We start from the raw sequence: 13,620 nt of genomic DNA, 5'->3' as shown, positions 1-13,620 counted from the left end.
TCATGCATGAGTTGCATTTCCATTTTGGACCTTTTGGTGCATGCCTTTGCAATGGAATCTCATGGCAGCCTTGATTCATATCATAAAGGCTAGTGTTATCCAGATGATCCAGCAGAGCGTGCAGTTTGGAGGATTGCCCAGCGAGGATCCCAATGCACATATATCCAACTTTTTGAAGATTTGTGACACATTCAAGATAAATGGAACAACCGATGACGCCATTCGGCTGAGATTGTTTCCATTTTCCTTGAGGGACAGAGCAAAGAGATGGTTGCAATCTCTTCCACAGCAGACGATTACTATCTGGAAGGCGTTGGCTAAAAAATTTCTATATAAGTATTTTCTCCCGCTAAAACTGCTAAACTTAGAAATGACATATCTACTTTTGTGCAGTTTGATGATGAGAGAATGTATGATGCATGGGAGAGGTTTAAGGATCTTTTGAGATGCTGCCTACATCACAGATTGCCAGTATGGATGCAGGTTCAAACCTTCTACAACAAGTTGAACCTTACGACGGGGCAGATAATGGATGCTGCAGTAGGTGAGGCGCTAAACAGTAAGACGCCCGAGCAGGCTTAGAACTTGATAGAGGAAATGGTCATGAACAATTATCAGTGGCAATCCTTTAGGAGCCGACTAGGAAGATAGGGAGTGGTCAACCAAGTAGATTCTACAACAGCCTTGGCAGCTCAGGTGGATCTTCTAACCAAGAAGATTGACCAACTCTAGATGCCGATTCATGCAGCGAACGTTGGCTGTGAGTTTTGTGGTGGCCCGCACTACGGTACGAACTGTACTGCGGGAGGTATGTTTGCTTCATCTTCCTCTACTTTTCTATTTATTTTTATTGTGTCTTCTAATGTTGAGCAGGTTGATTATATGGGGAATGCCCCAAGGCACAGAATAACCCTTACAGCAACACATACAACCCTGGGTGGCGGAACCATCCCAACTTCAGTTGGAGGAACAATAACGCCCAGGGTCCACCAGGTTTTCAGAGACTTCATCAGCAGCCACAACAACAGCCAGCTGGGCCTGCACAAGCTCCTCCTCCACTAGAAAAGAAGTCAAATTTAGAGGAGCTTATGATGAAGTTTATGACGTCTACGGAGATGAGATTCTAGCAGACTGATAGTGCACTTAAGAATCAGCAGACCTCGATTCAAAACTTGGAGACTCAGATTGGCCAGATATCTAAGATGCTTTCAGAGAGACCCTCAGGATCGCTCCCCAGCACTATAGAGGCAAACCCAAGGGAGCATTGCAAGGCTATCACCTTGCGATCAGGTAAGCAATTGTCTGGTTCTTTACCTTTAGCTGATAAGGATGATGTGATTGTGTAGGACGAGCCAGCTAAGGAAGGACTAGAGCCTGAGGTGGTGGAGATCGAGAGGAAGAAAGAAGACAGGCAAAAGAGCCCTGTGCGGGAGTATCAGCCTCCGATTCTATATCCTGTGAGGTTGAGGCAGGATAAGGTGGACAAGCAATACAATAAGTTTTTAGACTTGTTTAAGCAGCTGAGAATTAACTTACCTTTTGTTGAGGCGATTTTGCAGATGCCGAAGTACGCCAAGTTCTTAAAGAAGATTTTGACCAATAAGAGGAAGTTGGAGGATCTTGGTCGGGTAGTACTTAATGAGGAGTGTTCAGCTATTCTCCAGAACAAGCTGCCACTCAAGCGACGAGATCCAGGGAGTTTTACTGTCCCTTGTGTTATTGGCGATTTGCCAATTAGTGGTGCATTAGCTAATTTAGGAGCTAGTATTAATTTGATGCCCACTAGTTTGTTTGTTAATTAGGATTGCATGAACCCAAGCCTACTAGGATGAGTATTCAGTTAGCTGATAGGACTGTTAAGATTCCTAGAGGTATTGTTCAGGATGTACTTGTGAAGGTGGATAAATTTATCTTTCCTGTGGACTTTATGGTGATGGATATGGAGGGTGAAAGCACTGTGCCTCTTATCCTGGGTAGGCCTTTCCTAGCTACATCGAGGGCTGTTATCGATGTAAGCGATGGGAAGCTTAAGCTTAGAGTTGATGATGAGACCATTACCTTTGACCTAGCCACTTTTATGAGACAGTCACTAGACCATGATAATGCTGTGGATTCTGTTGATGTGATTGATGATGTGGTTGAGTCCCATTTGCAGGAAATGTTATGTTCTGACCCTTTGCAGGTAGCATTAGCTAAGGATGAGGAGGAGTTGTCCAGTGAGCAAGTGTTGGAGCAACTCACTGTTTTGTTGGCTTCTGAGCCGAGCTTGTCAACTGATTCTTATCTTTTTCTTGACAGGTCTGGAGTGCAGAAGGTAAAGACTTCATTCGAGGACCCACCAGTCTTAGAACTGAAGGAGTTACCGAGCCACTTAATTTATGCTTTCTTGGATGAAGAGAAGCGCTTGCCAGTGATCATAGAAGCTGATCTGACTCCCAAAGAACAAGCCATGCTTTTGGAAGTTCTAAGGAAGTACAAGAAGGCCTTTGCCTTCAAGATAGTTGACATCCCAGGCATAAATCCAAGTTTCTGCTCCCATAAGATTTCGTTGGAGGACAGTTTCAGGCCGGTTGTTCAGCCTTAGAGATGACTCGACCCGAACATGAAAGAAGTGGTGAAGAAGGAGGTAATTAAACTTCTTCATGCAAGTTTGATATATCCCATTTCTGACAGTTCGTGGGTGAGTCCTGTGCAGGTTGTGCCCAAGAAAGACGGCATCACGGTGGTAAGGAATGAGAAGGATGAGTTAATCCCGACTCGGACGGTAACGGGCTTCCGAGTTTGCATTGATTATAGGAGGCTTAATGATGCAACTCGAAAGGATCATTTCCCTCTTCCTTTCATTGATCAAATGATTGAGCATTTGGCAGGTCATATGTTTTATTATTTTCTTGATGGTTTTTCAGGTTATTTTCATATTCCTATTGCACCTGAGGACCAAGAGAATACTACTTTCACCTGCCCCTATGGGACGTTCGCCTACAGACGGATGCCATTCGGACTTTGCAATGCACCGGCTACATTTCAGCGGTGCATGATGGCTATTTTCGAGGACATGATTGAGGAGCCTATGGAGGTATTTATGGATGACTTCTCTATTTTTGGTGATTCCTTCTCTCTTTGTTTGGCAAATCTTGAGCGCATGTTAGCTAGGTGTATTGAGGCTAACTTGGTATTGAACTGGGAAAAATGCCATTTCATGGTAAGAGAGGGGACTGTGTTAGGGCATAGGATCTCTCAGGCTGGGATGGAGGTGGACAGATCTAAGATAGAGGTTATATCTAAGCTACCTCCTCCTAGTTCTGTTAAGACAATTAGGAGTTTTTTAGGCCATGCAGGGTCTTATAGGAGATTTATTAGAGATTTCTTTAAGATTGCTAGGCCTCTTACTCAATTGTTAGTTAAGGATGTACCTTTTGTTTTTTATGATGCATGCTTGGCTGCTTTTGAGTTACTTAAGAAACTTCTGACTATAGCCCCGATCATGGTTTCGCTTGATTGTGGGCTTCCTTTTGAGCTGATGTGCGATGCTAGTGATTATGCAGTTGGAGCTGTGCTTGGACAGAGGATTGAAAAGAAGTTCCAACCCATTTATTATGCTAGCAAGACTTTGACAGGAGCCCAGGAGCACTACACCACCACAGAGAAGGAGTTGTTAGCTATTGTTTACGCCTTCAACAAGTTTAGATTGTACCTCGTTCTCTCCAAGACCATTGTCTTCACGGACCACTCGGGATTTAGGTACTTATTCCTGAAAAATGATGCGAAATAGAGATTGATTCAGTGGATTCTGTTGTTGCAGGAATTTGATGTCGAGATCAAGGATAAGAAGGGCGCGGAGAATCTAGTAGCGGACCATTTATCGAGATTGGAGAATCCTCACTTGGAAGCACTTGATGAGACAGCCATAAACGATCGATTTCCAGAGGAGCATTTATATGTCACTCGGGTATACACTGATACTGATGCGTGCTACTTGTGTTAGCTACAATCTAAGGCAGTGTACCTATCGATGCAGTCTAGCACTAATGGCGAGTATCAAGGTCGTATTCCTCGGGAAAGTGAAAGCCCAGAGTTACTCCTTTGTTCTTTGTTATATTAACCTAAAATTAGTGATGAATAATTTCTAAACTAACTAATAGCTACAAGGAGTTTTAAGTCGGGGATCGAGTGTTGCTACATAACTCTCGCCATTGCTTCTGGAAAGGCTGGTTTGGTGGACCATTTCCGGTCGGTGAGGTCTTTCCGTATGGAGTGGTGGAGTTGCATCATCCCGAGAAGGGAGATTTCAAAGTGAGTGGACATCGGTTGAAGCTCTACCATGGTAACTTGTTAGATGGTGAGCAACGAGTTGACCTTGCTTTGTATGCACAGGAAGGTTGATCCGGATGAGTCAAGCTTAGGATTCAACAAAAATAAGCACTTTTGTACATTCGACTTTGGTTATGCTTTCACGTTTTTGTTAGTTTTTATTATTTCGTTATTTTCTTTAGACTTTATTCATTTTGGTTTGCTTGATTTTTTATATGTTTAGTGTTACTCCTTTAACTTGTTTTGATTCCTCTATTTCGAAATTTTTGAGGATATTTGGTGTCGGGAATAATGTTTTTATGTGTAAAAAGGTGATTTGGACCAGCATTTCATGCAATTTCGGGCCCGTACGCATGTTCGAGACCGTGCATGGGCTGTTGCACAGCCTGTGCATATTTGCACGGCCAGTTGCACGATCCGTGCATATTGGAATGGCCAGTTGCACGGCCTGTGCATATTGGCACGGCCCGTGCGCATTCGCACGGCACGTGCGTATTTAAACGAACCCTATTTAAAATGAGGTTTTTCATCTTTTCACTGTTTGGGCTGATTTTCTCTTCTTCCTAACTCTTCTATACTCTTCTACTTCTTATCAAAGACAATCCAAGTAAGTAATTTGTTATTTTTCACTTAATTTTGCTTGTTTTTTTTCCATTCCTGCATGGTTTTCATTTAATTTTTCTTATTCGTATTATTTATCTCCTGTTCTAGCTTACTCTTCCGCAAATTACATTTTCTTTTGACTCTTCACTTCAGGTATGTCCTTTCCAACTTTAGTACATATTATATTATTTATTTTGGTTCATTTGTTTTATTTTGATTCTGTTATGCTTGTCTTTACTTTTCTGTTTTTGTTTTCATTTTCGTTTTCATTTTTTTTATTATTAATTCTGTCCTCATTCTATTTTGGATGTGCTGGCTGTACCATTGGGTACATTGTGATGTTATGCACTGAAATGCCATTGGGCATTATATTTGTAATTATCTATTTTCTGTTCTTCCCTTGCACTCTAAATTTTCAGCCTTGTAGGATTTCAGCGGTTAGGGTACCTTACCCCTAGCTTCCTGGGTTAACAACCAATTCGTTATACTGTCGAATTTCTATCAAATTTTGTGTGAATTGAACATGCATGATTTATTACAGTGTTTTGCTATTTATTTTGTTATCTAACATTGCATTTTATCAGGTAGTATGACCGACGATCAGTAGAGTTGAGGATGGTTCTTCTAGTCACCAGAACTCAGGCCAGACTACTGCTACAGTACTTCCTAGACGACAACCTCGGGCAACCGATCACCCGAGAACCCAAGCTCGACCTATCCCCACACCTGCAGCTGGCAGGCATCCTTACTTGATCTTCACCGACCAGGCGCATATTGATCCATTTAGAGTGGTGAGGACGAAGACACTTCTGATTGGGAGATGCATCGATTGGCAGACCTTGAGAGATGTTGGGCTTTTCGAAGAGATTTCTAGTTTGCTGGAGACAGTACTATGGAATAGGTTCTTTGACATTAAAGAGCCTACTTACAGAGAGCTAACTTTGGAATTCTTCAGCACCTTTGGGCTTCAGCCAGCTGTTAGGGGTTTTGCTTCACCAAACACGGTTTCCTTCAGGGTAACTGGCAGGACTTACAGGATGTCCCTAGCTGAGTTTCGTATAGCTTTAGGGGTATGAACTAGAGCGGAGGTGGACTCCGATTTGTTTGATCAACTAGTTAGACATTTGGGGACGGATATAAACTCGTATTGGGAGGATATTAGGGTGGTCCAGCGCTCTTTCTCTTCAAGCCGGATAAAGACTTCATGTATTTCAAACAGTTTGATATACCTCCATAATATATTAGCGCACACATTAGCTGGTAGGGGTGAGAGTTGGGGAGCTCTCAATAAGCTTGATGTTGCTTTACTCTGGCATATTTGGCAGATGACCTATTTGGATTTAGGGTTTCTGATGGCTACACAGATGGATGGGATTCAGAGATCGGCTAGGAAGGCAGTTATTAGTTTTGGACCCTATATGACTAGGCTAGCTAGGAATATGGGGGTATTGACTCCAGCCGCTATTCAGAGTATGACAGAATTGGGTTCTATGCTGGCTGTTGGACACAGCAGATGTACAACATGCGGATGGTTACTCGGACCGAGTCTACCTCAGGCGGTTTCGAGTACCACTTGACAGGGTCCACTTCAGCTAGCCAGACGGGTGGCGATGGTGCTGATGAGGGTGATGATGATAATGTTGACATCATCGAGGAGCAGCTTGTACCTCCACCATGTCCCTCATTTAGGCCCACCGATGTTCCTAACCCATCTATGTTCTTTAATCAATCAGCAGGCACATCAGTAGCATCTAGATTGGATAGGATGGAGGCTCGGATGACACAGTAGTGGGATCTTACACAGACCTTCCGTACCGAGGCTAGGGATTCAATGAGAGCCTTATGCGAGATGCTTCAGACATAGTCACATGCCACCCAACTTCTTTGGGATGACCTTGTGGCCTTGCGCACCGAGATGAGAGAAGACTATAACAGTTTTCATTTTTCTTTATAAGATATCTCTCAGCAGTTGGCTCGGATGCGAGTATCTAGTTCTCATGTGCCACCACATGCGCCTACGCCTCGACCACCGTCTGTGCCGGTATCACCCTTTGACTTTGAGGGTTTCTTTGACAGTTTTGGTGACACCCACTTGTCCATTTCTTCTCCTCCCATTGCCACCTGCTCCAGCCCCAGTTCTGCGTATTAAATTAGCATTAAGCTTTAACCCGCCTCTATTAAGCTTTGTTAATTCTTAATCCGGCTAGTCAAAAACTTGATGTGTGCTACTTGTGTTAGCTACAATCTAAGGCAGTGTACCTATCGATGCAGTCTAGCACTAATGGCGAGTATCAAGGTCATATTCCTCGGGAAAGTGAAAGCCCAGAGTTACTCCTTTGTTCTTTGTCATATTAACCTAAAATGAATGATGAATAATTTCTAAACTAACTAATAGCTACAAGCTAAGTTCTAAGGGAGATGCAGGAGTAATTGATAACTAAAATAACCAAGACAAAAAAGCAAACCCAAAGGGGACCTAAACTAGTTGGCAATCAAACAAAAGATAAAGGATTGGCGAGTCTAATTATGCTACCCGTGGACGAATTCTTAACCTAATAACCTAAAGTTGGAATCTCTTCTTAACGATTGATTCTTAGATTAAGCTTTAATCCGCCTCTATTAAGCTTTGTTAATTCTTAATCCGGCTAGTTAATTATCCTTATCTCTAAGCGATTATTAATCAGTTCTTCCTATTCAAAATTCCAATTGCCAAATGGACTTCTCAATCACACAAAGCAATCTAAACACACAATTCACAACGTCTCATGAATGATACATTATCTTATTAATACTGAAAGCAAGAAGAATACAAAACTAACCCAAACAATCCAACCATATAATACTAAGCCAACATAGTAAAGAAATCCCAATGGATTTATTCAATCTAGCTAATCATGTTCATTATCAAAATACACAAGAATTCAATTACAACAATTAGTAAAGGTAGAGAAAACCCGATTACCCTTGGATGAGAGTAAACAACCCCAATTCCTTTTGCTCGATTTGAAAACTAATCAACGAACCTCGTCCAATCTTCAATCTTTGAAGGGAATCTGATTGAAACCTTGATCCAAGTCTTCTTTTCCCTTGGTTTTAGCTCAGGAAACCCTTAGGGAGAGAAAAATTAGGGTTTGGGACGTTATCCCCCGCTCTCTTTCTTTCTTTCCTCTCTTCTTTCTTTTAATTAATTCCCCCTGTCGCCGCCAACACGGCCGTGTTAATGCCCGTGTTCCCAACACATTCTAGTGTTTATGCCCATGTTATTCTCTGTGGTCGTGCTCCCTAAGAATTACTTCTTCTTTGATGTCTAATGCACCCAAAACGGCCGTGTTGGTGCCCGTGTTAGGAACACGGCCAGTGTTGAAACCAACACGGCCATGTTCAGCTTCCTCATGCTCGTACTTAGCTTGTTTCGGCAGCTTTGGCGTCCAATTACGCTCCAATTCTTCCCTTTATCGTCCTTTGACTTCTTTTGGACCTAACGCACACAAATAGATGCATAGGGTTAGTGTTGGGACCAATTCACATCCAAATTTCCATAAAATCAATCTTAAAAACCCCATTTAGATGTGTGTATTTTACACACATCACTAGTCAATTACCCTTATCTCTAAGTGACCATTAACCAGTTCTTGCTATTCAAATTTTCAATTACTAAATGAATTTCTCAATTACATAAAGCAATCTAAATACCACAACTCACAACATCTCATGAATAATGTGATTTCTCATTAATAATGAAAGCAAGAAGAGGCAAGCATTGATAATCAAAATCTCATAAGCATTAGAATCAATCCAACAACATAGGAACCCCAATGGGTTTGACAAATTTAGTTACTCATACTAATAAGCAACACAAAGTAAATAACAAATTCAGAAAAGTAAATTGAAGACATGTACACCCTTCTTCTTCAAGTTGGATGAAAACCCTATATTCCTAATTCAGAATGATGAACCCTAATTTGCCTCTTAAATGCCCCAAATCTCCTCTTGATCTTCAATTTGATGTTAAAACCAATGTAATCCTTCTTTCAATCGATGAAATGGTCTTCTAAAGTCGAGTATTGAAGTCTAGGAAAAGATGGCTTATGCTTATATATGTGAAATCAAGTCAGAAAATCGAACCCTAATTCAATAAATTGTATTTGCCTATATAAATCTCTCAGCACTCCAGGTCGTGCTGGACCACCGCGTCCCGCAACTCACGACTTCTTCCTGGCCGTGCCCTTACCGGTGCTGAGCCACCACGGGCCGTGGTGGAGGCCATGGTTGCTTCGGAAACCATGCCAAAATGGCACTCTTGAAGGTCAACTATTTGATGGTTCAACACGGCCAGAGTCCAGGTCATGCTCAACCTTGGAATACTAGTCCTTGCTCAACTTTGATGGATTCTGGTCCGTAATTGCGCGTATTTCCCTTGGTTACTGATAATATCCCTTGATAATGACCTGAAACATGAAAGGAACCAAAACACAAGTGATTCTGGCATAAAGCAAGATAACTATGCACAAAAATATAAATAATTGGGCATATAAACATGTATAAAATGATGCACATCAACTAATGATGCTTCTATAAAGGCAATACCTAGGGATTTCTGGTAACATGATGAATACCTATTGGAAAAGGCTAAGAAGGAAACTGCTCTCACTACCAATGAAGTAGTAAGTGGCTTGAGTGCAAGACTAGACAAGATGCAAGGGATGTTATAAGTCATTGGTTTGCACCCGACCTATGACTTTTGAGAACTAGTTCTGACTAGGGGTGACAAGTTGCCTTTGAAGTTCAGGATGCGCGAGATGAACAAGTTTAATGGTACTAGGGATCCAAAGGTTCATCTGAAACAATATGCTGTTATCATGGGAACTACTCAGATGAGTAAATTCCAAATTGTGAAATTATTTGAGCCTTTATGGACTTATACGACAATGGACTGCAAGTTAAAGAGATTGAGATTGATAAGCGAAAGAATCTCAGAACTGGCGGAAGAGTGATATATTTGTAAATATGATAAAATATCCCCTTAGGAGGGGTGAATTTATAAATATGATAAAATATCCCTTTATGAAGGGTATATTTGTAAATGTGATACAACTATATAAGATTAAAATGTCCTTAAGATTGCATTATAAATAAATATATGTAAACTTCTCCTTCTAGAGGAAGAAAGAAAGAAACTTTACCTTTTTGAAAATTCTTTTGAAAGAATATTCCTTAAAAGATTTTAAGACTCTTTTATCCTTTTTATGAAAGAAAGAGTAGTAATAAAGAAGAGAGGGGGATTGTGGAGTCTTTTTCAAAACACACCTCCTCCCACTTTCCTCACCAAAAGTAGATTTTAAAGAAGCTTAGGAGGTCTGCAAGAGGTAAGCAAATGCTTCCTTCCTAATGTAGTAAAGGGGTTTGTGCGTGCCATTTCTTTGGGAAGAGGTGCGTATGCCACACATAGGGGGGAGGTGCGTGCACCACCCTTGAGGAAAGGTGCGCACGCCTCCTTCTAGGGGCATGCCACCTCTCATGAGGCGGGTGTGCATGCCACCTCTCCAAAGGGGGGTGCATGCGCCACCCCTTGGAGAGGGGTAGTGCACGCGCCTCCTTCTAGATAGGTCGTGTGCCTCCTCTTAGGGGGTATGTGCACCTCATCCTAAGTTAGAAGGTGCATACACTTCCTTTTAGGAGGGTGGGTGCGCCACTCCTAGGGGCCCTACACCTCTTCTTGAAAGGGTGTGCACGCCAACCCTTTTGTTAGGGGTCATGTGCGCCTTCGCTTAGCTTTCACTATTTTTATTACCTCTTATGCCATAAGGACTAATTGTTGTTTCACATTACCTTGATTCTTACGGTAGCAACTCATGGCACCTCATTCTCCCAAGTCTTAAAAGACAAATGCAACTTAGAACAGTAGGAGTAGTAGTTGTAGGAGGCCTCCTACCAACAAGAGAAAGGAGGTGGGCAATAAGGACAATGATGTGACCCCTTTGGCAACTAAGGAAGGAGAGGTGCCTACTACGCCTCTTATGTCCTCTTGGTGGGGCATGATCTCTTTTGCTGACCCCTTCCTAAAGGGTATGGTCCCTTAGGATGTCTTTTTAGGCATCTACCTCTAGGACTAGTTGAGGCTCATCCGTCTGGAGGGTGCCCCTCTCTTTATGGATTCATCTTTATTTTTACTATCATGTGATTGAAGCTTGAAAGGACCATTATACCTCCTTTTTCATTACTGTTAGGTTAGCGTCTCCCAACACTGTCAGGCTCTCGTAGAGGCTAGCATACTAGACTCTATCATCTTCAGCAGTGAGCTGACTATTAATATGGATTGCTTTAACGAAGGATGGCATACCTTAGTGAGCTGTTGGAGGAAGGCATCTCACACTTTCCTAACTACTTGGAGGGGAGAATTCAATATCCTTCTAGATGATGTCCATCAATTTGCTCAAGTTAGAGTACGTGGGTGATACAACTATTGGGATTTGGTTCTCTTCTCTTAAGGAGGTGAGGTGCCAACTTGAGTTAGCCATTTGGTCCTCTAGGACTCCTTTGAAGAAGGAAAAATAAGCCACTTGTGTAACCTTTTCTTCGGCAGACTCTCCAATTCTAATCCTTTTTCTAGCAGTAAGGGCAAAGGTAAAATTGGAGAGGGCTTTACCATCGAGACCATTCCTGGTCATCTAACCGCATCTAGGTATGTGCCTTTTGCTTGACTCTTGTCTTTCGCTTTACTATGCTCTCATTGTCAACACCTATTTTTAAGATCTAGGCATCGAGAAAATTACAAAAAACCCTACAATAAAAGTACTACCTTCTCAAGTCTCGAGAGATGAAGGATGGGTAAATCTGAGGTTAGGGTTAAGGTTAATCCAACCAAAATTACGTTTGTAAAATCAATTTGGAGTTAATTTTCAAGAAAAATAAATTTTGAGGGTCAAATCGATGGATTTGGCAAAATCAGGGACTTAATTTTAAATTTTGCCAAACTTCCCTTATGTGGCTCTACACAGTGCCGATTAGGGTTTATTTTCGCTTCGACTTCATTTTTTCTTAGTGATTTTATGTCTAGATATAGATTTGAGATGGGTTTTAACGATAAGCATGGATTTTTTAATGATATTTACTCAAATTTTAAAGAATTAAATTTTCATATTTAACATTCTTTTTGAAAAAATAATAAAGATTATCCATTCTCTAGGGTTTCCTTTGAAACCCTACCTCTATAAATAGAAAGAGGTGCCTAGCATTTTGAAAGGAGAAAAAAATTAAGAGACAATAAAAGAAAACATAACCTAATATGACTGAAAAGAACTATCATTCATCATTAGACAGAAGGTTTAAGTCACTAAGAAAGAAGGCCTCTAAGCAACAACCTTTTTGGAACCCTTTTTTTAAGTCAATATAAGCTTTTTCAACACTACATCCAGCATTGAATTCCCAACCAGTCTTCGATTTAATTCCATCTTCATCACCTGAGACTCAAAGAACCATCAACTACGATGAAAACCTAAGGGTTCCTCCAACATGCATCCATTATCATCAACATCATCCTAAACTGGTTTCTTGTTATTTCTATTTTTATGTTTTTCCTTAGAAACATGATTAAGGTTATTTCTGTTGTTTTATTTTTATGATTAAAATGATTAGATTATGATTCCTTATGAATCTGTATGTTATTAATTTATTAGGTTTTGAAATTTGATTATAAGAATATTAGGGTTTTGAATATGATAATATTGCCAATATTAGGGTTTTGAATTAAATTAAACATATGCATAAGATTATATAATTAAATTTTTATTTTCATTATGATTTTGTAATTAAATATGTTTATTAGGATTATATTATTAATTTGCTACCTTTGTTTACTATTTTTTTTAGTTTCTAGGGCTTTGTATTAGTTTTTAGGATTTCTAATTCAATCGATTGATTTCTGTTGTTTCTATTTTATTTTTATTTTATTTCTTTCACATTCTAATTGTTTTTCACCTTCTGTGTATGTTAAAATTGGCTATGGGATGCGAGAAATACACTGAAAGTGGAAAAAGTCAACCTGGATAGCATATAGCAGATCGGCTCAAGGCAGAGCCCATTAGCTCTGTGTTGAGCTGATAGGCTCTATGTCTAATGTCGATTGGCTCTACACCTTTTTGTCCCAATTTTTGGCTTTTATGAGTTTTGATGTATTCTCATCAGTTTTGTGTACTGCATTAGATCTTAAGGATTTTTCTTTGCAATTTTAGTTGTAAGTCGGGTTGTAATAAGTTAGGTTTATATTTCTGCTCTTTATTTTTAATGGCTTGATGTATAATAAATAATTATAACATGACTGCCTAATTAAAACATAAACATATAGACTTTAAAATCAGACCTAACATGAAAATTGTGGTACATTAGGCTAATTAATGTTAGTTGGGCTTAAACTCTAAAATTTTGAAATAGATTTAGTGGGCCTTAGCATATCTTAGTTAGGATTGAGCTAAATCAGAAATAGGTTCACATAAAACGGGTTTCATCATAATAAGTAGTCCATTAGGCCTAAAGGCTAGAATTCAAAAGTATAACTTGTAATTGGACTATACTAAGTGAGCTATATACATAATTAATTAGTAAGTTAGATTAACAACTCTAATATGGGCAGAGCTTGAATAAAATTGGTTAGACCTAGTTAAATTATGTGTGTTATTTGGTATGCATGTGTATGAACTGCTTGTGTTT

General features: G+C 40.2%; 1 non-coding gene across 1 annotated transcript; it reads right to left on the bottom strand.

The window, feature by feature from the left end:
* Nucleotides 1-360: 360 nt before the first annotated feature.
* Nucleotides 361-467, bottom strand: LOC112534976. Its single transcript, XR_003079183.1, has one exon. It is a non-coding gene; the product is annotated as a small nucleolar RNA R71 (small nucleolar RNA).
* Between the last annotated feature and the right edge of the window lie 13,153 nt (nucleotides 468-13,620).

Source organism: Ricinus communis, chromosome 2 (assembly GCF_019578655.1).
Source record: "Ricinus communis isolate WT05 ecotype wild-type chromosome 2, ASM1957865v1, whole genome shotgun sequence".
Lineage (NCBI taxonomy): Eukaryota > Viridiplantae > Streptophyta > Magnoliopsida > Malpighiales > Euphorbiaceae > Ricinus > Ricinus communis.
The sequence above is the reverse complement of the archived record's forward strand: the minus strand, read 5'-3'. Positions and strand labels throughout refer to the sequence as shown.